The 27388-nt window shown below is 43.8% G+C and overlaps 1 protein-coding gene across 2 annotated transcripts in view; it reads right to left on the reverse strand.

Moving 5' to 3' along the window:
- Positions 1-27388, reverse strand: part of CHD7 (chromodomain helicase DNA binding protein 7) — a 161700-nt gene that overhangs the window by 115949 nt on the left and 18363 nt on the right. The window lies entirely within an intron of this gene.

The raw sequence follows: 27388 nt of genomic DNA on the forward strand, positions 1-27388 counted from the left end.
GATTTTTAAATACCACGTTCAGACTGATATCCGTGGCTCCGTGCCCACTGCACATAAGATCTGTGCCAGAATTTCTCTGTGTTGATGACAGAGGAAGTTCAATCACCGGGTTCATTATTCACCCTCAGGCACAATGGTAATCGGTGACGTAATAGGATCCCGTTTGTAACTACGCACAAGAAAGCCCCAGCTGGAGGTTTTGTATGGGAAGACTAGCCTAATTAATAAATATGTAAGATTTTGACTTGGGAAAGCTAGCGAAGACTAAAAAATTCTCTTTTGCACGTAACTCAGGGAAATGCTGGCTCTTTATCCAAGTTAGATGGGTGACTTCTTTACATTCTGTCTCCCTCCACTTCTCCCATTTTCTTCCTAGAGTTCTCTCTCTGCCACTCTGGCCCTGTACTGTGCTACTGAACGTGTGTTTGCATCCCCAGGTGTGTCTAACGTTTGCCTGTCCCAGTTTGAGACCTTCGTTTTGTATTAACATGTTTGGGTGACACTGTATGTGCTCTGAGGTAAAGGGGCAATATTGAGGGAAGGGCAGGTCAGTGCACATAGTTGTATAGGTATATGAATGTATGTAATCAATCGTATTTATCAATTGCTTACTATGTGCAGAGCACTGTACTAAGCACTTGGGAGAGTACGCTACAATAGAATTGCACATGTGAATATACGGGAAAGGCCTGTCCGCAAGTCTTAGCTACAACTGAGGTAAGCAATACTTTCTGCCTGGGACTAAAGCAATAGTTAAGAGTCCTTATTTCCAGTTCCTGGCATCCCCTTAGTCCTCAGGGAGACCCAAAATGGCAGCAGCAGTCGGCACTGGCAGGAATTCCTGCCATCTTGGACCCCACCAAGATTCTGAGACCATCCATCGACCAGGCAGAGGAAGCTTCTGACCCCTGGCCACCTCACTTGCAGCCCTCCTCTCCTTTCTGCTATTCAGCACCCTCTGCTTCCTGGGCACCTCCAAGCAAGGGAGGATGGGCAAGTGTACATATCTCATGTACACTACTCCTCCTGTCTGTAATCTATTTTAAGCATCTTTTTCCCCGTCTAGACAGTCAACTCCTTGAAGGCAGGGCCCAATGTCTACTGGACTCTACCAAGTACTCAGTACAGTGCTCTGTACACAGTAGGTGCTCCATAAATGCTACCGATTGAGTGACATGAGAGATTGACAGCATCCTTGTTCTCATCCCCCTCTCTTTGTGGTCCACTGGAAACCACACGCCAACCAGAGAGATGTTGAGGGCATGGGCAGGCTACTCAAGCTCACATTTCCCTGGTCAGAGCCAGGGCCTTTACTACGAAGGATCTGAGCCAAAAAGCTGGAGTAGCCCAACTCCCTATAAGTGTCTTCCACGGCCCAGAGCTCCATCCAACCTTGAAGCTAGTTTCTGAGTCACTGTGAGAGGGGATCCTATGTCACTCCCACTGCCTAACGGCTCTGTGCTGCTGCCCCACACGGTCACCCAGCAGGAAGTGGGTGAATGTAGGCTGAGAGGCAGGAGAGGAGGGAGAAGAGGAGAAGAGGAAACGGGTTGTGGGTTGAGAAGGCTGTGCCATTACCGGCCACCCTCCCACTTTCCACAGTCACTCGGTCCAGTCCGGAGACTGGACTGGTTCACTGGAGACCGGGGGTGGGTGCAGATAGACAAGTGGGAGCCGCAGGCCAACCTCCCTGGTTCAAACCACCAAGGACTATGGCGGCTTTTGCCTCCCGGCCCTGTTTTACTGGCCTGTTACTCCTCTCCCTCTGCAGCTGGTGACCCAGGAGGAGGCTGGCTGTAGTGTTCAGCTCGGGCTCTGCCCATCCAGAGGTGGCTCCGAGAGGCTTTGGTGGTTGGGAGGGCGCGGCCACCCAGGCTTAGCCAGAATACTAGAAAGGCATCACTGGCCCAACCCAACCTTCTAGACTGTGAGCCTGTTGTTAGGTATGGATTGTCTCTATTTGTTGTCGAACTGTACTTTCCAAACGCTCAGTACAGTGCTCTGCACACAGTAAGTGCTCAATAAATACTACTGAATGTATGAATGAACCCCAGTCGCTCCTCCCAGCCCAGCAGGGCAGTAGAAGTAACGAGTCAGGTCTGGGGTGGGGGCTGGGCTCTGGCCTGAGATTGCTCCCCTTCAAGCCCCCCAGCCCCAGGCAGACTGTCTAGCACACCTCTGTCCCCTCTTGCCCACCCACCCCCACACTCAGGCCTGCCACCCGACCGATCCGGGGTGCCCACTGCTGCCTCCATCTCCTCCCCACAACCCTGTAGCACTAGCAAACCTCCCCCTTCACAGGCACACAGAGCCTCAGATGCCAGCTTTCAAACATGCCTGTCGCTGCCCTGCTGCTTGGAGGCGTCAGGGACTTGGCACTTCCCAGCTTGGCTGCAAACTGTGGGGCCAGGGGTGGCCTGCCAGTCAATGCCAGTCAATCCCCAGCAAAGCTGGCACCGACACAGGGAGACAGCAGCCCCGGCTACAGTTTCCGTAGACAGAGAGATGGGAGATCCAACCCGCAAATCCCACCAATGGTTTGCAGCAAAGAGAATGTCTGTTCTCCCACTTTTTCCAGCACCTCCAAAGGGATTTTTTTTGGTTTGTTTTTGGCTTCGTTTCACCCACGGTAGTAGCAGCCGTAAGTAGTCCAAAGAGGGATCATTTGTAATAGTCCGAGAAAAAGTGACATGTTCCTTCAACTCTAACCAAACCAGCAACCTGATTAAGCTCTAATTCACTTAAGAAAAATGGCTGAAATTCAAAACATCCCTGGAATTCTCATCCCTCACAGCCTAAGCACCAGAACATTACGTGATCCGGGCCCACTTGACAAAACAAAATTTACTCCGGTTGAGTTTTTCAAGGAATCATTCGAAACCAAAGCGGAACCTCAGGAATTCCAAACGAATGTTTGCACAGACTTCTTGGTAAATGCTTCCAAGAACGTTCGATGCCATTATGCAGATCCAAACTTGCTCGCTAAATCAGCCCCACTATGACACCTTCCCGAGGAAACGAAAATTTAGCTAACATTACATGTAAACAGCTCTCCCATTCACTGTCAGAACTACCGGCATGAAAACCTAGAAGGGTCTCAGGTCGACTGCTCCCAGGTGACAGCTGTCGGCCCAACTGAGCAGTCTCCTCACTCAGCTGCTCACTGCCATGACCTTTCTGACACACTTTCCCAGAAAGAGGGGACAAACAGGTGAAAATAAGGTGAACGTTTAAACAGTTTTGAGCATTTCATATTGGGGCACGTCTGCTCAAGCTTTTTATGTAACCTGAAGAAGAATAAAGATCCAAAGTGAAGGTGGGGAGAGAAAAGTCACACACAGCTTTTCTTCAGAAAGGTCTGGCATCTTTTTAAAATGAACTCAATGCCAGTTCAGCTTTCGGGGAAATAATGGTAGAGTTGGAAACACTAAGAAAGGGATTGGAATTGGTTTGAATCCGTGCTACTTAGCCACTCACCAGACTATCTGACAAATTAGCCTAGACAAGCGAAGGCTGCCTCTCTGGCAATTCCATGGCTGTCCCTGAGCTGCAGACTGACAAGAGTGGGCTGGGTGTCTGGGTCGTGGATCCTGGCCTGGTGCTTGGACCTCCCAGGCTACGTGCCTGGTGCAGAAGACCTGGCAAAAATCATACCACTATGGATTCACTACTGTGTGGGGCAACAAGCCACCCAGATACGGCTGAAGAAGTGTCATGAAATGGCAGAAAATTCCTGGAGAGGAGCTGCGAGGTCTGAAACGGTAATATCTGCCATTGGTGGTGGTAGGGGCAGCAGAGGGGAGAAGTCCCAGATCTGCACCCGGCCCTGTGGGATTAGGGGTTTAGAACTGTTGCTCCAGTTGCTCTAAACCCAGATTCCAAGGGATGCAAGGTACCATCTGGACAACACCCCCCCACCCCACCCCCACACACACTGTTTCCCTTTGCTCCTCTCTTTCATGCTCCTCTATCAATTGTATTTATTGAGCACTTACTATGTACACAGAACTGTACTAAGCATTTGGGAGACTAACGTTGGTATTTGTTAAGCGCTTACTATGTGCCGAGCACTGTTCTAAGCGCTGGGGGAGATACAGGGTAATCAGGTCGTCCCACGTGAGGCTCACAGTTAAGCCCCATTTTACAGATGAGGTAACTGAGGCACAGAGAAGTTAAGTGACTTGCCCACAGTCACACAGCTGACAAGTGGCAGAGCCGGGAGTCGAACCCATTACCTCTGACTCTGAAGCCCAGGTTCTTTCCACTAAGCCACGTTGCTTCCAGTTGGTAGATCCAATCTTAATCAATCCAGGGCTTTAGAACACCCAGAGTAGTGACTCCTATCCAGGTGAAGAAAGATCCATGCTGCTCTGGAAATGAAGCAATCTATCATTCAGTCACATTTATTAAGTGACTGCTGTGTGTAGAGCACTATACTAAGAACTTGGGAGAGTACAATATAACAAAGTTAGTAGACACGTTCCCTGTCCCCAAGGAGCTTACAATCTAGAGGGGATGCACTCGGTCTAACGCATTTAACATTGCTGAGTTCTTCCGACATCGTAACAGGCACAATCCAGCCACTGGAAGAATGTTTTCTAATTTCCTAACAGCACCCTATCCAAAACATGTAGGGAGAGAACTTTTAGAAGAAATGGGTGTGCCTGGAAAAAGATGATGCCTCAGTTACCTCATCTGTAAAATGGGAATTAAGACTGTAAGCTCCACGTGGGACAACTTGATTACCTTGTATCTATTTCAGAACAGTGTTTGGCCCATAGTAAGTGCTTAACATGCCATCGTTATTATTATTTATGAAACCTCTTGTGGTGTGGGTTTGGGGTGGGGGTTATTATTATTAGTAGTAATAATAATAATAGTATTTGTTAAGTGCTTACTATGTGCCAGGTATTATACTAAGCACTGGGGTGGATACAAGCAAATCAGGTTGGACACTGTCCCTGTCCCATGTGGGGCTCACAGTTTCAATCCCCCTTTTACAGATGAGGTAACTGAGTCACAGAGAAGTGAAGGGATTGGCCCAAGATCACGCAGCAGACAAATGGAGGAGCCGGGATTAGACTCTATGACCTTCTGACTCCCAGGGCCATGCTCTATCTACTACACTCTGCTGCACTTTACATTTAATGTAAACTTCATGATACTTCCTCTAAGAGTGACTGTAGGTTTGTCATCCCTTTGACAGCGTAAACTAGTTGAGGGCAGGGAATGTGTCACTTTGTTACTTTGTGCTTCCCAAAAGCCAAATACAGTGCGCTACACCAAGTGGTGGATGCTCAATAAATGTTACTATTATTACTGATAAATTATGCTAATTTAAAGTTTCAGTAACATGCAAAGCAAGTACAAAACAAAAGTTAAGATGATCCAAGTAATGCTGATTATCCATTCAGAAAACACTCAAAAAATTATATTTACAATCTTAACTGATAAAATAACATGTTTCCAAAGTGCAGTTCGGGTGAGATTTGACTACCGTGGGTGTAAGGTATTCCGTTCAATATATTATACTTTACGACTGATACTGGGACAATGCAGTGTTTCCTCTTTCTCAATATCCCCAAAAGTTACACTAAAGTACCACAACAAAAAGTGCAATAAAATTACCCTCCCATGAGATCTACCACTAAATTTGCAAGATATAATCAGATCATTTGCTTTTTCATAAGGAAACCCCCTCCCACCCCCATGGAACATTTTCTGCCTCCCTGCCCACTTGGAGACACTAAATAAGAGCTAATGAGATGAAACTCATCCCGAGGTCAGGTTCAGATGGCTACCCGCTCCTGAAAGGAAGTCTTGGAATCATGCTTTATCTTCATCACTTAACCCAGCCAAACAACTGAAAAATGTACAGATCTAGCCACAGTGAAATTTGGTACTGAACCAAGCCCTGGCTCCATCCATAAACAATGTCATAAATATTTTGGGTTTTGAGTGGGTTGTGTATAGTAAGAGCCTATCAACGTGGCTTGTATGCTTAAGCCATAAACCTTAAAAGAGTCTTATTGTTATTATTATCATCAATAAATTCTTAGACTGGAGTTTTCCTTTACCACAATGCAACCTGTCATTGCTTAGGAGTAGTGGGTGTCTAAGAGTAAAATGACTTCTTTACTTGCAAAAATGTGGATGTGCTTAAGATATTAGTTGTTTGCAATGATGAGTTGATGCTATATTACATAACTCACTTTGTAAGCTTCTTGCAGAAAAACATCAGTTAATTTCCACATAATATTAAGGACTCTGATTGTGATGTAGAAATGGTATTAGATAAAGCATTTTAGCAGATAATATATTCTGCAGAAGCTATGGAGGGCTTACAAAGTACTTTCACCCTGTAGCTTGCAAGTCATTTATGGGAAATTTATTAATTAAAGTTATGTGGGGCAAACATGTGACTCTACTTGAAAAAAGTGGAAACAAGAATATTCTATGTCATTTAGGGATGCAGAAGTTTTGCCACAATACCACAGGAGTTGTAGTAACACATTTACTACATTCCCAGAGCTAAAACATGTTCCAGACATCCCGTAACCCAACCTCAAATACACATTAATTTTCCCCGAAACTGCCATTTCGCTCCTAGTTGACTAATCAAGTCACAATGTGTGCGAATTGAGAAGCAAATAGTCTTTCTCCTACTCTGAGGGAAGAAATGGTGCCTTGAGACTGCTATCTGTCCACTGTTGGCTACCTCAACTCAGAGGCCTGATTTCATAGAAATTATACCAAAATACATGAACTTAATTTTCTTTAATGCGAGACAATATTTGATGGTAATCTTTCCTTTTTTTAGATTGATAGTCCCATTCCTCACTTATTTTTCAACCAATTTAGGGAGGAGAAGCAGCATGGACTAGTGGAAAGAGCACAGGTCTGGGAGTCAGAGGACATGGCTCCACCAACTGTTTGCTGTGTGACCATGGGTGAATCACTTCACTTCTCTGTGTCTCAGTTACCTCATCTATAAAATGGAGATTAAGACTGTAAGCCTCATGTGAGTTATGGACTGTGTCCAACCTGACATCTTTGTATGTACCCTTGCCCTTAGTACAATGCCTGGTAATAACGATGGTATTTGTTACACGCTATGTGCCAAGCACTGCTCTAAACACTGGGATAGATACAAGGTTATCAGGTCCCACGTTTGGCTCACAGTCTTGATCCCCACTTTACAGATGAGGTAACTGAGGCACCAAGAAGTTAAGTGACTTGCCCCAAGTCATACAGCTGACAAGTGGTGGAGTTGGGATTAGAACCCACAACCTCTGACTCCAAAGCCCATGCTCTTTCCACTAAGCCACGCTGCTTCACTTAACAAATACCATTTAAAAACAAACGAGCAAAGAAAAAAAGGAAAATACTAGTCATCTCCCTTTTTCGATAACATATTTGAAAACTCCTCCCCTTCTCTCTGCCGTGAGCCCCCAGGAGGGAAGTCATATTGCCAAATAACTGGTAAAATACAGATTTCAGAAAACATTTGCGATGCCCACTTCGTTTTATTTAATCCTTAAAAACGTCCTAAAGGCAACAAATTCACTGAGAGGTCTATAAAAGGGCAGTTACCATACATTTATTTGTCCATCAAAAATCACCTTTAGAAAGCCTGCATTTCCCCCACTCATTTTAGTCTGGTTTCCAGCTGCTGGTTGGGTGGATACAGAACTGTTACGCGCTGACAACACAGACAAAAAGATGGAGTGGCATGGGAGGCAAGGGAAGGGAAAGGAAAGAGAGTTATATTGTTGCCACCAACTGTCAAGTGATCTCCTAGCAATTACCATCTCTTATAAAGCAGAAGCAAAACCACTGGGGGATTCAAGAGGGGAGGCCAATGGCACCATGCTGAGACCCTGAAAACCCACCAGGCACATCTGATTGCTCTAGCTAAGGGCCATGCTTTTTGTACTCATACTGCAGTTGTCACTGATTAACCAACTGATCTGGCAATTTCTTACATTCGTTTGCATTTTAAAAGGACATGGAAATCTGAAACTCTTCCCTTTTGGCATCCTGGGAGAAGTTTTGAAACTGTCCCAGTTTTAGGGTTCGTTCCCTGCCCCCCTCAACCCTATTCAAGCAGACGAGCACTAACAACATTCTCCCCCCGGGGCCCTCCACCGTGACTTCCAGAGCTTGGCAGGGCTGCAGCTGAAAATAATTTATCTGGTTCCCTTTGCAGGAGTACTACAGCACAGGCGATTGCGAGGGCAAGTTATCCATCACGATGAAATCTACGCACAAAGATGGGCTGGGTGTCTCAGGATTGAGAAGGCCAGAGGTCACAAGAGTAAAGCTGAAGGGTTTGTGCGGGGCTGTGGTCATTTGTTCAGATGGGGCTGCTCCCTGCAGACCCAGAAATGGCCTGCAATGGTACTTCAAATTTCCACTGGGCATTCCGAAATACCCAGACTGAAGGGCAATAAAAGACAGGGGTCCCCCAAAACTGGAGGAGAAAGCTCTGGGACTTTCAGATTCTCAAGAATAAGGGACACTTTTAAAGGGACGGTAAATCAGAGCTCCTTAACATTTATCAACACCTCCCAATCAGTAAAACCAAAGCAACTATTTGGCTCCTCAAGGATTTTCGTTTCCTGTGTATTTCTTCACTCTGATTCATTCACGATGGCAAAACAGCAAGAGTTTTATGAGTGTGATACAGAACTCAGTAGGCTTCTACTCTGTGCACAGCCCTTCCTCTCTTCAGCCAAGAATCCTCAAACCAGCCCAGGAGGGAAATTCCAACATCTTGTAGTAGTTAGCCCCACAGCTAAATGAGATTCATATATCTCATCTCATTTTCCAATGAATTCAGTGCCACCAGGCATTAGCCAGGACATCCCAGATCATTTAAGGAAAGACTCCATGTACCTGAAATAAACTACTAGCAGAACTTTCAGGGCACTTTAAAAGGCAGCCAAAAACCTGTATTTCACTTGTCGTTGCAAAACTGAAAACATATTCCATTTAGAGTTTATGGAGTTTGAAAAACCACTTGATGAAATTATGGACTAATTACATCACATTTGATATTCTTTTTCCTAGAGTCTAGGACCATTTCAATTTATGACTTGCAGTTGGAAAACATTTTGCGGTACACATGTTCTTCATTCCAGTACGCAACGGTAGCCAGGGCTACATTTCCATTTAGATAAATGTACCTATTACAAAATGATGTGATTGGTCTAGTCAAATTAAAATAATTCCTTTATGAATTACAACATAATATATTGCACCTCCCCACATCCCCCAGCCCCCTACCCCCACACACCAGAAAAAGGGCTTTGAACCGGGCTAGATTAGTCCCCCAGGATGCTGGGAAAATCCCCATTGACCAGTGCCCATGAGGGCTGATCCGGGCTTTGACTTTAGAAGCTCCTCAAAACACCCTCCCAACTCTCCCTGGACCCAGTTGTAATTATCTGATGCTTTCATAGTTAGAATTTCCAGATGATTTTTTCAGGATCACTCACTCTGGCCTTAGTTTTTAATGTACTGTGCCAATTTGATACAGGTAAAAAACCCTTCCTCAAAACCAATGCCCTGCCTTTCTACCCGAAAAGGAAATTCACACCCACAAATAGCATACACTACCATTACAAACTCTTCATCAAGTCTCCTGGCCTTACCCAAACCGATGGGCTAAGGAGAAGGACCCTCTCCACTGATAGGTTACTCAGATATGAATCCATTGTGACTTGTGAACTTTAGTCAATTAAAAACTAACCTTCAAATGACCTCTACAAAGGCCACATAAAATAAACTATAGGGAAAGTGAGCTGGTATTGAAAAATCACCCTTTCCATCCTCACAAGGAGTAGGAAAAGTTGTTCTATTGCCACTATGATTGACAAATGAACTTGAGAACTTAAGGAAAAAGAGAACAGGAGAAATATACAGTCTTCATACTCCAAGCTAACATAACTATACCTTGCTCTGGACCTCCTTGTCTCCACCTCCCTCACTCCCGCTGTTTCCCTGGTTTGAAACTTCCTCCCTCCCTAAATCTGATGGACCACAGACCTCCCCTCATTCAAAGGCCTCCTAGAGTACAACTCTTTCAACATGCCTCCCCCACTAAACTGTCAGCATCCCAACTCGTAAGAACCCACCAGCCATCTCTAGCACTTGTGTGCTCAATGCCACTCCACCTCAGCAATCAATGGCATTTCTTACCTGTTTACTACATGCAGAACACTGTACTAAGAGCTTGGGAGAGTACAACACAATAGTTGATAGACACCATCCCTGCCACAAGGGACTTACAGTTAAGCAAGTATGCTTACTGGAATTTACATTCAATTATTTATTGTGATTACTCTGTCAATACTGTGTTCTGCACAATAAGTGCTCAATAAATATGATTATCTCATTGATACATTTAATGGCATTGATTAAGCATTTACTATGTGTGAAGCAATGTTCTAAGCGCTGGGAGAGGTACAAGTTAATCAGGCTGGACACAATCCCTGTCCCACATTCTACATAGGTGAGAGAGGGGTTATTGAATCCCCATTTAATAGATGAAGAAACTGAGGCATAGAGAAATTAAGTGATTTACTCAAGACCCTGACACTTACAGGTGAACCTTTCCCCCTTGGCTTGCTCAATGATAGACAAAAGGATTGATCATGTACCATATTCAAACTACAGTCAGGCCACTGTCACTTTGATGAGATGGTCGATGCTTACCACTGCTGAGCTGCCTGCCCCATACTATAAATCCTCTCTCTTTCACTGTGCATTCTAAAAATGAAGTCTTCAAGTCCAAAGTTTTAAGGCACAGTACTTTTTAATACTCCAATAATATTGGCTTTAATGGTATTTGTTAAGTGCCTACTACAGTGCTGGAGGAGATACAAGACAATCAAGTTGGACACACTGCATGTCCCACCTGGGGCTCACAGTCATCCCTATTTTACAGAGGAGGTAACCAAGGCACAGAGAAGTGAAGTAACTTTCCCAAGGTCACACAGCAGACAAGTGGTGGAAACCAAAGTTAGAACCTAGGCCCTCTGTCTCCCAGATCTGTGCTCTTTCCACTAGGCCTCACAGTTTCTTACAATACTAATATATTTTTCTTCCCTCCATGACAAAGAGAAAAAGCATCAGTTGTTTCCTAAGGCCATTTTAGGTCAAAACAAAGGATTAATGAGGGGGAAAAAGTCATTAAGCCAGAAGAGGGAAAACTGAACTCACTCTGACCACTGCCACCTGACAATCTGGTTTAGAAAGCTTCCACTAGTTCCTAACTAGCGGATTTTGCCAATCTGTTCAGGTGGCTGATCCTCTCTTAAGGGATTACGAGTTATTTAATATTTATTAGACTTCTATAGCACCTCCTCCCAACTGGTCTGCCCTCCTCAAATTTTCCCAAAGAGCTCAAAGATCTGTTAGTACTTTTGCAAAAAACCCCTAATATTGGAATCTGTTATACCCTGCAACCTTGGGGCCTGCGTGTCTCTCAGGAGCAGGGAGGAAAGGAGTCTTCAACTATCTGCCCCTTGGCTGGGTAGGCAGCAGGGCTAGAAAAGCAAAGCAAACAAATGGTCTTCCCCACTCCAGAGTGTATCATTCTTTTTTGTTTTTTTTATGGTCTTTGTTAAGTGCTTACCATGTGTCAGGCACCTTATTTACTGCTGGGGTAGATTCACGTTAATCAGGTTGGACACGGTCCATGTCCCATATGGGGGCATGCAGTATCAATCCCCATTTTACAAATGAAGTAACTGAGGCACAGAAGTGAAGTGACATACCCAAGGTCACACAGCAGCTAAGTGGAGGAGCCAGGACTAGAACCCAAATACTTCCGAATTCCAGGCCCGTGCTCTATCCACTAGACCACACTGCTTCTCTTGCCCACATACAGTTAGCCCAGAATGGGACTAATCTTCCATCGTTCCAAAGCAATTCAATCCAATTCAATGGTGTTATCTGGTCATTATTTATAATTTACTTTGGGGTTAACAGGCCTAAATCAGTAACTGCTGAACCCGGGATATGACTCTGGGGATTTCAGTAGGAGAAATCAATTAATAGTATTGGAGCATTTACTGTGTGCAGATCACTGTACTTAGCACTTGAGAAGGTACAACAGACTGAGTAGACATGACCCCTGCCTTCAAAGAGCTTACAATCTAGCTGTGAGACAGACACTAACGAAGATTAGTATTTTCCTAAATTACTCTTCAAATAAATAAGTGTTCTCAACAACCTAGACAGTTATGTACTATAGTAGTAACACACTGCTGACCATTTGTATATGCTCAAAGACTTGGAGAGTTATAGGCAGCAATACAAAAGGGACTAGCCATCACCGTCTAATTGTTCATTTTACCAAACTACGTTCCGTTAATGGAGCTTTCCAACGATCACTATGAGGAATAACACTATTTTCCTTCCTTCTTCAATTTTTAAAGTCAAAGTCATCAAATAACGAAAGATTTCATTACCACCTCGTACTGACAGAGACCAATATTAATTATTATTTGAATTAACCTCTGAGCCATGGTTTTCATCAGCACTCAGAAAAGACAGGGACAATTTCTAATTACATTCCACCCTCATTATAAGTCACTAGGCTGTAAAGCTATATCTGATGAGACTGCTACACTCTGCCTTGAAACTACTTTGGACTCCATTATAAATCTTTTCATATCACCCACTTGGTAACGTGTCGAACGCAGCAGCCAACCCAGAGACTATTTCCCCAGTCATTTATGCACCCAAAATTGAGATGCTGAGTTTACTGTCCATATACCTTTAATAGATAGATTTACATCATTGTATATTTCAAAAGGTAAAACTAGTTGGAGGAGGTCACCATTTCCATAAAGCTGAATGACATTACACTTGTAATCTTCATTTATCAACTTAACTAGAAAGGCAGAGGTGAGCTCCCCAATCATTTTAAGAAACCACCAGCTTTTCTCTATCTATAACTGCCTGAACTACAGTTAGGCAACCCAGCGGGCTTGAATCAGGGTTTAAAATTTCAACTGAACATAGTTTTTAAATTAGCTCAAATGTGTATTTTTGCACAGCTCTAGCCACTTTGTTTCACACTATAAATTCTTTCCTTTATTCAATAACTCACGTGTCATCTTTCCAAATAGCTTTAGCATCATTATGTCTGATGTTGACATTCCCTGATTCCTGTACCACGGCATCACTGATGTGGATATTGCAGCATGTGATCTCCTCTAGACTGTGAGCTCGTTGTGGGTGGGAATGTGTCTTTTTTGTTGTTAAACTGTACTCTCCCAAGCGCTTAGTACAGTGCTTTGCACACAGAAAGCGCTCAATAAATATGACTGAATAAATAAATGAATCTGTTCTTGCATAAAATGGCAGCCTCTGAGTGGCTTTGCCCCTGCAGCACTGGGCTTCAAGCAGCCATTCCAGAACTCTCCAAGGCCAATCCAGGTTCTTCTTCTACTGCTCTTTATTCTCTTCATCTCTCCTTGGGTGACAGAAGGGTCAGATCAGTGTGGATGCGGGGAGGAGTGGATTCACAGGCTTACCACCTGAAAGTCACTCCTGCCAACCCAGAGACTACATATTCCAGCAGCTCCAAAACTTTGTTTCTATGCCCCCTCCAGCCCCTTCCTTTGAGGGGGAAAACAAGAAAAGAGAACTTGAACCGAGAACTCTAGGGCAGGGATTGCTGGGAGACATAGTCTGAGTGGTCGTGAGGTCCCAAAGTGTATCTGCAAAATTGGCCACCCTTACACCGGGGCCTACTTGACCTTTTTATAATTCTTGAGGCACACAATGCAGTTTCCAAAAACTATCTAATATTCTTGCTGAACCTTTAACCCTATCCTTACAATAGATTTGCAGTTGGAGCAAACTGGGGAGCTTATGTTTAGAAATAGAGACCTATAAGAAATATCTTTTGAGATAAAACTGACGAGCTTTTTTAAAGCAGTACAAAAACATTCCTCATTTCATATCTTGCCAAACTGATCTCTTTAACACACACTGCATAGCTATTAGGTAAAAATTAAAACGGGCATTTGTGCTTTTCTTCTTGTAAGTAGGAAAAATATTTTTTTAAAATAACCACTTAAGGCAAGAATTCAGTATTATTCCTATTAGTGCTGGATGGGCATACTTTAGCCCAGGTTATCCTTAATATTTGCATTTGTCACATGAACTAGAACAAGTTTTCTGTCAAGAAATGATGTGGAATTTTATTCTCTTAAGGCTACCTACACATGATCAGTCACCAAATCCTGTCAGTACTGCCTCTGTAACATTTCTAGAATCCACCCTTCCTCTCCACCCAAACTGCTACTACGCTGATCCAAGCACTTATCATATCCTACCTTGGCTACTGCATCAGTCTCTTTGCTGGCCTTCCTGCCTTCTGTCTCTCTCTTTTCCTGTCCATACCTCACTCTGCTGCCTGGATCATTTTTCTAAAATGCTCAGTCCACATCTCCCCTCAAAAACTGAGAACTTTTCTAGTCCCACCACACTTATGTACATAACCATCCATAATTTACTGTAATGTTCTTTCTCCCCTAACTAGTCTGTAAGTTCCTTGTGGGTAGGGATCTCGGCTGCCTACTCAATCAGTGGTATTGACTGAGTGCAAAGCATTGGGAAAGTAAAATAGAGTTGGTAGAAGTGATCCCTGCTTAAAAGAAGCTTACAGTCTACAGAGGGAGATGGATATAAAATTAGAGATCAGGGAAATAGTAGTGTATAAGGATAAGGACTTAAGTCTGTGGGGTTGGGGTGAGTATCCAAGTGCTTAAGAGGAACACAGCCAGTGCATAATAATAACAATAATGGTATTTAAGTGCTTATTATGTGCCAAGCACTGTTCTAAGCACTGGTCACCAAAGAGGGGAGGACTGATAGGGAAAATGGGGGTGTAGTCAAGGAAGGCTCTTGAAGGTGTGATTTTAGGAGAACTCTGAAGGTGGACTGTCAGAAACAAAGAGGGAAGAAACTTCCAGGCCCGAGAGAGGACATGAGTAAGGGGTCAGCAGTGGGATAGCAAGATTGGGGTACAGAGAGTGGGTTGGCAGTAGAGGAGTAGAGAGTGTGGACTGAGTTGTGGTAGATCAGTGAGGTAAGATAGAAGGGAGTGAATTGATTCATTGCAATAAAGCCAAGCAGTGCTCTGTAAATGCTCAATAATCAATCAATTGTATTTATTGAGTGCTTATTGTGTGCACAGCACTATTCTTAGTGCTTGGGAGAATACAACAGAAGTAGCATAAATAAGAATTAGAATACCACTGATTTATTGATTGTTTTCTCTTTAAGTTTCCTATAGTAGTAACAGCATTTATTAAGTCATTCGTGGTAGCAGTGCTGTATATTTTTTATATTATTTGTTAAGCACTTCTTATGGGCCAGGCATGTTTTGAGATATACAAAACAAGCTCGCAACACTCCAATAGGGAAAGACTGCACACTCTCCTTAAGCATTAAAAGGATGATACTCTTGATAGAAACATCACTTAACAGTATCAGAGTAAAATAAAAAGGCACATGGCATACTCGTTTGCCTGCTGCAGTCAGAGGTCTGAGCAGGTGTCCTTTTCCCAACCTATTTCCTTTACAGAGGTGATAATTAGACCAAAAAGTCAGCATCTTATCTCACTAACAACCTGTTTTACATATTTTAAAAAGCCAGTTTCAGAAAAGAAATTCTTATCTAAGAATGGAGTAGTGAGAGATGTGACCAATCATGTTCAATGGTCAACAGTGTGAACAAATGTCACCACAAAGCACACATGTTTTTGAATCTAAACATTATGACTATTGATACAAAACAGATTTTTAACGGCTCTGTGGAAGAGTCAATAATTCTCCCAAGTCAGTCTCTATTTCAGGTTTGTTCTATTATTAGAATACTTAGCTTTACCTCCATCCTTAAGATTTGTGATTACAAAGTCAACAGCCAGTGATTTTGAATCATCCTCTTTTGATTTTCGATTGTCAATTAACTAGCAAATTATCTATGAATTTTGGAAGTCACCAATTTCTCAATAATTATTATTGTTAGGCTTCTCTAGGTGAGATCTTTGTGACACAGGTTTTGGAGTGAAGAGTACTTTATTAACCCAGGTAACAAATGTATGGTGTGATTACTACACATCTGGGAAATTAGTCACAAATTAATACAATGCTATCATAAATAGTATCAACTAAACCTTCCAAACGCATTCTGCCAGAAAGTTAAGTATCTCGGGGAAAAAGAAAGGTTCAAATGTTCCTGTCATAGAAACAGTTGTCAGTCAAGTGAAACATTTGAGCAAGGGCATGCAAATCACAGCCAGATTTAGCTCTCCTAACTAAAATAGCTATCTAAAAGTTAGCCTGATCAATATATGTCTTTAGACATATTTTTCATCTATACCCCTGAGATATTAAAGTAAATGGAAAATAAATAAAAGCATCATGCTAAATAGAACATTATAAGCTTTTTTTGACTGGTGGAGAAGAGGGAGCAGGGAAATATTCTTAGCAATTTTTTAAATCAGGCCTTTCATCATACATACACAAGTGTTGAATGTCCCATGACTCAAAAAAAGGCAAAAAAACCCTTTCCATGAGCTAGTTAACAAGAGCTTCCCTTTTCTGTAACACTGAAAACTAACTTTGAGGCAGGTGGGTCCATGGACATTGCCTTCGAAAATGCTAAAAGGTAACTTTCACTGTGACAGATATGTAAGATTTAATATGGGAATCATGGAGCAATACTGGGATTGTAGATTTGCCAGTATTGCTCCATGATTCCCATATTAAATCCTTTTTTTTAAAAAAAAAGAAACAGGACCCTGTGGCCTCAAAGTTTACCTGAGGTAGCCCCTCATCCCAAAACTTAGACACAGATACATGCTCACACATGCTCTCTCTCTCTCTCTCTCCCTCTCTCACACACACACACACAAACACACACAGGCACTCCTGAGTGGAAGGAGGGGAAGTGGAGCAGCAGCTGCTTGAGCAGGTGAGAAGAGAAACTGGTCTGTGGGTGCCACTGCCACTAACTTCCCAGAGTTGGTACTTCTAGGGCTCTAAAGCCACTTCTTGAGATGCAAATTGAGTTGGCAGTGGGTTTAAAAAAAAAAAAGAGGGGAGCAGTTTCCCTCCTTCTTGCCTCGTCTGTCCACTGTTACTGTTCTTCTTGTTGGGATTGCCGAGTTCTCGCTACCACAAGGAGCTGCTGCTCTACTGCCACGACCATAATATTCAACCCTTCCACACCCACACGGCACTGAACCTGTATTCTCGTTGAAGACCTCCAGATATAATTTTACTCTGCTTTTATACTCTACTACTCTATTTTGTGTTCACACAGATTATCTGGCAATTAGAATAACACCCTGTGCTGAAAAGTTTGCTAACGTATCTTTACAAAAGCGACTACATCGACCTCCTTCCTGGATCACCCATACAACGCTGCTGAATGTAAAGAGGCCCAAGTGGGTGGAAACAGCCCCACTAAGCTACCCCAAAGCTCCCTGTCCCGGAGGCCTGGCTCCCTGGCAAACCCAAAACCTTGATCCACCTCACTTCATCTGCCACCAGAACCACCTCATCTGCCCAACAATACGGCCCGTGATGTCACTTGAGCCAGCCCTGAGGAAGGTCCAAGAGGCCCCAGGCCTCACTGCCACCCAAGTATGTTACTGGGATCCTCCGGAGCCTGGGGTAAAATCTGAGAGGAAGTCATGAGAAGGAGAAAACTATTTAATGGGCCATGGGCTGAGAGGCAGGAGAGATTCTGGTAATTCAATGCCCATTCTGGTAATTGCTTGCACATTTGAAACTTAATTTTTCTATGACAGTAAAGGGCACTGCACCAAGAGGGTGCTCAATAAATGCTGTTATTACATACGTCTTCCCCCATAGCCTAATGGAAAGAGCACAGGTCTGGGAATCAGATGATACGGATTCTAATACCTGTGCTGCCACTTACCTGCTCTGTGACCTTGGGCAAATCACTTTGCTTCTCTGGGACTCTGTCCCCTCATCTGCAAAATGGGGAATCAATACCTGTTCTTCCTCCCACTTGAGCCCCATGTGAGGCCTAATTACTTGTATCTACCCCAGCACTTGGCACATAGTAAGTGCTTAACAAATGCCACTATTATTCAGTTCTTGTATTTTTCCAAGTGCCTAGTATGGTATATTCCTAAAGTCGGTCCTCAAATAAACTGATGTTGAGTCTTCATTATTTTCTCTCGACAAATAAACTCACCTACACGGAACAATTCTAGTCAAGCACAGATGAAATTTTCCGGTGTAGCAAGATCCCTTGTAGTAATTAATTTTCCAAAATATTAAATTCTAAATGACATTCAAGGAAGCACTCCGGATGAGCTCAGAGCAAAATATTAACTGTTCCTTGGAACCACATGGATTGTGGTAAGCGACTCACATGGATTTGTCCACGTCTAAATGTCAGGGCCAGCTGAACTATTTCAAATGCCCAGGCAAAAATTAAGTGAAAAAATCAAGGACTAAATCTAAAATCCGTAACAAAACAGCTCGCAGTATTCGACTCAAGCTAAAGTAATCACTAGAGAATATGGGGGCTTGGTTGTTTTTATCAGTTACTTCTAGTCAGCTGGGATTAGCTGGCCCTATATTAAAATAATTACTAACCGAACTGCTAGATACCAGTAAAAAAATAAAAATAACGCCCCTCCTCCCCCTTGGAGGCTTATGAAGATGATGTGACCTCTAGTTATAAGGGGGAGGAGGTTGAATAGAAGCACAATCTTTAACAAATAAGATGCTGCCTCACTCTACTGTCTCCTGTATGTTTCAACTCATTTTTTCTCCAACTATCAGTTTTCATCTGGCAAAATACATTCTCTATGGTTCTACTCATTACAGTAGGAAACCTGCAAGAATCATGCTGCTCTCGCTTCACAGGTATAGGCCTGATTTTTCTGGGTCACGAGTAAATTCAAAATGGTATTTGAACCAGACTGAGCCCCACACTTATCCAGAAGCATCACCACCAAAACACTTGGGCTTTACAAGTTGTAATAATGTTGTAGTAATGTATTCATTGAGCCCCGTCTGGTACAGTGCACTAGAGTAAGTGCTTGGATAATTAAAAACATAAACAATATCAAGTTCACTCCCTGTCCACAAGGAACTTTCACTCTTATGGGGGAGTCTGACCTCCTCAAAGACACGTGGCACTAGAGGCATAGAAAAGATGACATCAAGATTCGCTGTTTCTGCTCGGCTCTTTGAAGCTCCTGCTCCTGCCCCTTCCCCTCACTCCATCATTCATTCATTCATTCATTCATTCAATAGTATTTATTGAGCGCTTACTATGTGCAGAGCACTGTACTAAGTGCTTGGAATGAACAAGTCGGCAACAGATAGAGACGGTCCCTGCCGTTTGACGGGCTTACGGTCTAATCGGGGGAGACGGAAAGACGAGAACGATGGCGATAAATAGAGTCGAGGGGAAGAACATCTCGTAAAAACAATGGTAACTAAATAGAATCGAGGCGATGTACATTTCATTAACAAAATAAATAGGGTAATGAAAATATATACAGTTGGGCGGACGAGTACGGTGCTGAGGGGATGGGAAGGGAGAGGGGGAGGAGCAGAGGGAAATGGGGGGAAAAGAGGGTTAAGCTGCGGAGAGGTGAAGGGGGGGTGGTAGAGGGAGTAGAGGGAGAAGGGGAGCTCAGTCTGGGAAGGCCTCTCGGAGGAGGTGAGTTTTAAGTAGGGTTTTGAAGAGGGGAAGAGAATCAGTTTGGCGGAGGTGAGAAGGGAGGGCGTTCCGGGACCGTGGGAGGACGCGGCCCGGGGGTCGACGGCGGAATAGGCAAGACCGAGGGACGGCGAGGAGGTGGGCGGCGGAGGAGCGGAGCGTGCGGGGTGGGCAGTAGAAAGAGAGAAGGGAGGAGAGGTAGGAAGGGGCAAGGTGACGGAGAGCCTTGAAGCCTAGAGTGAGGAGTTTTTGTTTAGAGCGGAGGTTGATAGGCAACCACTGGAGTTGTTTAAGAAGGGGAGTGACATGCCCAGATCGTTTCTGCAGGAAGATGAGCCGGAAGGGAGGTCAGAGAGAAGGCTGACACAGTAGTCTAGCCGGGATGGTCAAGCTGAAAGCTGAGCCTCTGCCTCACCCGCCTAGTGACACAGGCCACAATCCTAGCTTCTGCTCCCATGAGAACTGCAACTCCTGCCTCTCCAAAAATCAATCAAAGGTTTTTATTCAGCCCTACTGCTGTGCCCCACATTGGACTAAACACTTGGAAGAGTACAGAGCATGGGCCTGGGAGTCAGAAGGTCATGGGTTCTAATCCCAGCTCTGCTACTTCTCTGCTCTGTGATCTTGGGCAAGTCACTTCACTTCTCTGGGCCTTAGTTACCTCATCTGTAAAATGGAGACAGACTGTGAACCCCACGTGGGACAGGGACTGAGTCCAACACGATTTGTTTGGACCATCCCAGCATTTAGAACAGTAAATAGTAAGTGTAAGTATAGTAAGTATAGTAAGTGCTTAATACCATTATTATTATTATTATTATTATTAATTAGTAAACGTAACTTCCTGGCCTGAGGGAGCTTACCCTTTCAAGGGAGAGGCAGACACTAAATTAGAGGTAAGGGGGAATCAAAACTGTTCAATTTATCCATCTGGGGGACACGTTGCTGACTCAGTCCAGACTCTGACACTGGCCAGGCACGCTCCATCAAGGCCTCCTCCCTAGCCTTCCATGGAATGGGGCCATGTAGGACAAGGGAGAGACGCTCGAGTAGAGGGGGAGAGGGAAGACTGCTCCAATTGGAATGACTACCCTCCCCCTCCGTGGAATTATTGGCAGCCAGTATCCATGGCCCAACAGTTCTGGCAGATAAGCACTGGGTCCAGGGGTTCGTGGCAGAAGTGGGCAGCTGGAAGAGCCATCTGAAGAAAGGACAAGAGTCAGTCGCGGGGGCTGGAGGTAAGAGACAGGTAATTGGAAACAAAGCAAAGGGAGCAGGAAGAAAAAAAAAATCTAAATGGGTAGAAGACAACCCAGGGAGGAGAGACCTCCCCTCCCCCTCCCCCCAAAAAAAAAATTCCCCCAAAGACTTGAACTTCTGACACTTTGGTTTTGGGAATTCAAGTCCCAGTTGTAACATTTCTTTTGCCATTCTTCACTTCCCAAATAAAATTATCATCTCATAAATACAAATTAGCTTTGATGGAACATTTAAATGAATTTAAGAAGACTCAGTTGATACCTGAAAGTTTTTAGATTTAGACTATGGATGTGGAGAAAAGGGAGGAAGAAATCAGATTTAGAACTACAATTGAAATTATTAGAAACGGATGACTCCCGGACATGTCTCCCGTGCATTATTCTCATCAGCACCTTGTCTTCAGGATCAGTTTTAAAAAGCCACATAAAAATCCTCTCTTCTTTTACCCAACCAAAATCACAAAGTCATATGGAAATGTGAAGAAAACAATCCAAACCCTCCGGCTTCACCACCCCACCAAAAGATTCAAAGGATTTGAGTATGTCTCCTACTTTTTCTCTTTAGGGAAGAAAAAGAGATCTCCACACATGTTTATATATCTAGATATTTTGAATACTGCACTACTACCATTTCTAGGATCCACCACTTGGGAAATGACTGACATAACTTGTTTCTTTTCAGACTGGTTGAGTGTGCAATAAATTCACTGGCTAATAACTGTGTGTGCTGCTTGCAGAAGAGAATGCTGGTTTCTGGCCCTGCCTCCTTCTCCAACCAGCTGGTTGTTTCACGTCAAGTTACCCATCTCTTCATGACAACGGATCTTCTGGTGTCCCTTAGCAGCGCTGCTGCGATACTTCTAACTGGATACCAAGGTCATTTCTACTGTTCAGTTTACACTGGATTAACTTCAGCTCACATCCAGCAACTACTTTGGTATTCTTGTGCCAGTCATCGCCCCCTCACAACCACCCAGCTAAATCACAAGGGTGATGACTGGAAATGGGCTGAGTGTATTTTTTATTGGGTACTGGCTGTCATTTGAAAAGCACTGCCCATACAACCTCTGAACAAATTCAAATAAACTAGCAAATAGGGAGCTTTTCAGAGACTAATACAATTTTAGGTCAGTTTTAAGTTTGATAGCTAGATGTTAGAGTTGGATTCTTCGCTATATTTTTTCAGTACTCTATTGTTTCTAATGTTTGACAGCTTTAAGACCTTTTACTAAGGCAGTCCAATTTAGTGACCTCTTCCAGGTCGATAACTGCTGAGAAGGGATTTGGGTTGGTGTAGGTTGACATAGTGCAGGTTAGTCTTCTTTGGTCCAATTTATAGAGTCAGCAGTGCTACAGATTGACAAAAGATCTACAATCTGTTGCCTAACCCATGATTCGGTTGTAGAAACTGATATATCTCCTTATAACTGCTGAAAGACAATCGAGGACACTAGTATCCTAGCTATCCACTTATGTGGTGTACAGCTATCCCACTCACGAGAAGTGGGCTGATACACCCATTTAGCTATCAGTGAGAGGTATTGAATGCTTACTGTGTGCAGAATACTATACTGAGCACAAGAGAGTTAGCAGGCAAGATCCCTGGACTCAAGGAGTTTACAATCTAGCAGGGAGGTGGAGGGAGGGAGGGCCGACACTAAAATCAATTACACGGAAGAGGACGCAAAAGAGTTTAAAGATATGTACCAAAGTGCTACCAGGAGAGGAAGGAGGCCCATGAAAGATCAGTCAGAGAAACCAAGGTGAGATCGTATTTCCAGAAGGGGGTGATCCACAGCATCAAAGGCTACCAAGGGAGTCAAGGAGAATTAGGATGGCATAGGGTCTGTTAGATCTGGCAAGAAGGTCACTGGAGACCTTGGAGAGAGGGTGGAAATCCTGAGTAGCCACGATTTCTAGTTCCTGATCTGGAGTGACCATATAGTGCTTTGTAGTTTTTCCAAACTGCTTCTCAGTGATCTCGCTTTACCCTCAAAATATCCCTTTGAGTTAAGAGAGAGGCAGGCATTATCATCCTCATTTCACAGAAAGAGACTGAGGCCGCATGACAGGCTACGGACAGTGCCGAAACTAGAAACCAGCCCTCCACTCCCAGTTCCACATTCCTTCACTTCCCTCTACAGTGGAGCACTACCCATCATCAGAGCTCCTCCACTCGGAGAACAGGATGAGCGGAACATGTCTTTTTAAACTTCCAGCACACACCATTCTGATCTACAAACCGAGGGATTGGGGTGGGAGGGAGATTACTGTCCATGTCCTATGGGACCTCACCAGGCTGCACCTGTTTCTTTTATTTGTTTTTGGTATGTCAATTGTTTGTCTTTCCTCAGGTGATGAGCAACTTCAGAGCGGGGACTGCCTCTTCATTTTCAGTGTGCTCCAAAGCAATTCACTTCATATAGTGCTCTCTGCAGCTCAGGCTCTCAGTAAAGAAACAATGACCTGTGGAAGCTAGCACCTTACAAGGTCAAAACGCTTCCTGCCCAGTAAAAGGAGAACCTAGCTCTTCATTGCCTCCTCAAGCACGGCTTTGAGAAAGACAGAATTAAAATGCTCTTGCATAGTGCTGATTCGCTTCGATTAAGTGATGGGAAATGGATCGGACCAAATATCAATCAGTGCTAACCTGACCTTCCAGTTAATTGTGAAATCGGCTCAAAATGTCGGTACCTCGGGGTGACCAAAGTTCAAATATGCTGGTGATAATGAAAGCTTTGATCTCTCAGCCGCGACAGGCTAGAGGGCCCGAAGCAAGCACGCAAGAAACAAAAGGCGGGAGAACCGTCGGCATGCAGTAAAAACGTCAGCCATACTTCCTGACGACCAGAACCCACACTGCAATTTCAGAAGCACATAATTAGTAACACTCAGTGAACGCCAAGAGAGCTTGGGCCAAGACCTTTCCGGCAGTGGGAAAGAGCAGGACGCACTCTTAGAGTCGCCAATCAGGCTTTTCACCTTTCCTCTGAGAAATGTTCAGAATTGTGACAATTTTGAAATTCAGTTCACCTTTAGTATTTTTTTTGTGAAGGAGAGGGGAAGTAACAGTGAAGATGGGCCACCCCCACCCCCACACCCCCCCGCGGGAATATTAAGAGAGAAAACTATGCTCTAGTCTAAGCAGTATCCAACATCCAAACTTGTAAAGCCCAAGGGCATGCCAGAAGATCTTGGCGTTTCGGAAGTCTTCCGTGCGCACATCACGCCCATCTATGAAGAGCCACAGCTATACTAACATATTGCTGCAGATTCTCTCTTGTTTCTATTGCTGAAGTTCAAAAACATAGTGTTGTTGCCATCTCTTATTGTTCGGTGCACGTCTGCAATCTTTGGAGGCATTGTGAAGCACTCAGAAGCCCATAACTGCCTTTGAATGTGGTTTGGATATTCTAAAGCTGACGTGGCAAGAGGGGGGAAATGGGGTGGCCATGAAACAGGACACCTAACTTGGATTTTCTTCGGCATTGCCACCCAACCACCATGCTTCTCAACTTGGATTGGGTACAGTATCATAGAAGGTTCCCAAGTGGCTAACAATACATTACTCCCCCACACCTCGCCGCCCCCCATCACTGGCTACTAAATCTTGGTATCCTATTAAACCATCTTAGTGACACTTTATCACTGAACTCATGGTACACATAGAAGCCTGGCCAATGCAGTCGGTTTGCATTACAGAGCACTAGCTGTCCGGCCAGAGCGAAGTTTGGTGGGAAGGAGAAAGGTTTTCAGATAAAACTTCTTTTACCCTATTACAAAATAGCACAGCTTCCATTCCACAGAAACTTCACAATCTCAGGTTGAGCTGTCTCAACCTGACTGACTGGCCCAGGTCTAACTTGTAGGGCTTAAAGTGCATGGCTAATGACAGTTTAAAACAAGTTATATAAAATGGTGGCTGACCATTCATTAAATGTGGCTGCAAGAATCCCACATCTGCTGTCTCACTGCTGAAAAATGACAAAGCTTACAAAACACCATTATTCAAGTCTCAGATGCATCCGAGTTACTTCCTTCTGCCCGGTAAAAACAGAAAATGGGGCAGAAAGCAGCCATAGTGACCCCGCAGGGAAAGTGTGCACATCAACTGCGAAGCAGTTTTGTTTTCTAATTCTGCGACTTACTATGAAATGTTTTCAAGTTTCTGTGTCTTGGTTAAACCAGTGTTCAGAAGACCTAAGAGCCAGTGGCTTCAGGAAGACTGGGATACCAAAAATCAGTCCTGGAAACAGCAGAAGGCCCCAGAGGTGGCAAATGCAAAAACATGCCTAAGAACACCTTTTCTGGGAACATAAAGCATGGTGGCGCTCACAGACTAAGTAGGAAGAATAGATACTGAATCCCCATTTTACAGATGAGGAAACTGAGGCACACAGAGGTTAAGTGACTTGCCCATTGTCAGACAGCAGACAAGGGGCTGAGCCAGCATTAGAACCCTCTGATTCCCAGGACCGTACTCTTCCACTTGGTTATGCTGCTTCAAGCTGCTTTTCTTCCTGTTTTACCATGGTGAATGAGTATGCAGTGACGATGCGACAAAGCCCGCCTTTCAGAAGATTTGGGACAATGAATCGCTAATTGCAACTCAAGTGATTTAAGGATCTCAACCCTTCAAAGAGAAAACATGGCCTGCAGTATGGCCCTCTGCCCTTCTCGCTGCCACCTTTCCACAATTAAGCAATTTTTCTGTATGAAAAGGTTCAAATTAAAAAGTATAAATTCCAAACCCTAAATTTTCAACTATGAATTCCAAGATACAATAAGCCTTTTTCACTCAAGGTCAATCATTTCTTGGGTTCATATGTGTAAACATACTCTCTTAAATTATGCCAGCCCAATTAATCAATTACATGGAGTTGAACACAAGCAGTGTGCTGAAGGCATTCACAAACTGAAAGCAAAATTTGGCATATCCTCTCTAAATTCAGACACAACCCCCAATAATTTTTCAAGTTCTGCCTTGTTTTCCCATGGACTGAAAACTACTATTTATATTATCTCAACACCAAATGAAACTGTTACTTACAAGCAAGTACACTTGAGATCATGTATGCCTAGTACACTGTGTGGCAAATATTGGCTCCCAATAAATATCTGTTAATGATGAGGAGGAAGAGAATGATCCCGGCTCTGCCCCTTGTCTGCTGTGTGACCGTTGGCAAGTCACAACTTCTCTGTCCCTCAGTTACCTCATCTGTAAAATGAGGATTAAAAGTTTGAGCCCCACATAGGACAAACTGATTGCCCTGTATCTACCCCACCGCTTAGAAGAGTGCTTGGCACATAGTAAGCGCTTAACAAATATAATTATTTGTTCCGAAGACAAGAAGAATTTTGGCAAATCTTGCCTGAGAGTTTGTAGCTATTACCCCCCTCCACAAATGCAAAACTCAAAAATTAAACTAATGTTTTGCTCATCATGAGCCCTGTATTTGACAGGGACTGCCCAATCTAATTATTTTTTACCCATCCAAGTATTTGTAATCATACATGGCAAATTAGACCTGTGTTCTAATCCCACCCATACCACTTGTCTGCTGTGTGACGTTGGGCAAGTCACTTAACTTCTCCGTGCCTCAGTAACTTCATCTGTAAAATGGGGATCAAGACCATGAGGCCCTGTGGGACATGGACTGTGTCCAATCTGATTAGCTTGTATCTACCCCAATACTTGAGGTACAAGGTGGGGTACATAACAAATAGCATAAAAAAAGCCAAACAAAAACACAATCAATGGTTAACAAATGTCATAGTTTGTTATGGGCAAGGAACACGCCTGCTAATTATGTTGTACTGTACTATCTTAAGCACTTGGTGGATTGATCTAATAATGATGATCTAATGGAAAAAGTCTTGGTCTGGGGGTCAGGAGAAATTACTCCCTCTAAACTGTAAGCTCTTTGTGAGCAGGGAACATGTCTCCGAGCTCTGTCATACTGTATTCTCTCAAGTGCTTAGTACAGGGCCCTGACTACAGGAAACACTCAATAAATGCCACTGATGGAGCCCTGGGAAGCAGAGTGGCCTAATGGATAAAGCCTGGGAGCCAAAAGACCAGGGTTCTAATCCCAGCTCCACCACTTGCCTGCTGTGTGACCTTGAGCAAATCACTTAAATTATCTGTACCTCAATTTTCTCAACTGTAAAATGGGGATTCAATACCTGTTAACCCTCCAATTTACACCGTGAGGCCCGCCATTATTATTATTACTATTATCTAGCCTGATTGACTTGTACTTAGCCCAGCACTTAGTATAGTTCAACCTTTACAACATGCCCTTTCCTCTGCATCCAAACTGCTACCACATTAATCCAAGCATTTACCCTATCCCGCCTTGATTACCGTATCCACCTCCTTGCTGAC

This window comes from Ornithorhynchus anatinus, chromosome 7, assembly GCF_004115215.2.
Source record: "Ornithorhynchus anatinus isolate Pmale09 chromosome 7, mOrnAna1.pri.v4, whole genome shotgun sequence".
NCBI classification, from domain to species: domain Eukaryota; kingdom Metazoa; phylum Chordata; class Mammalia; order Monotremata; family Ornithorhynchidae; genus Ornithorhynchus; species Ornithorhynchus anatinus.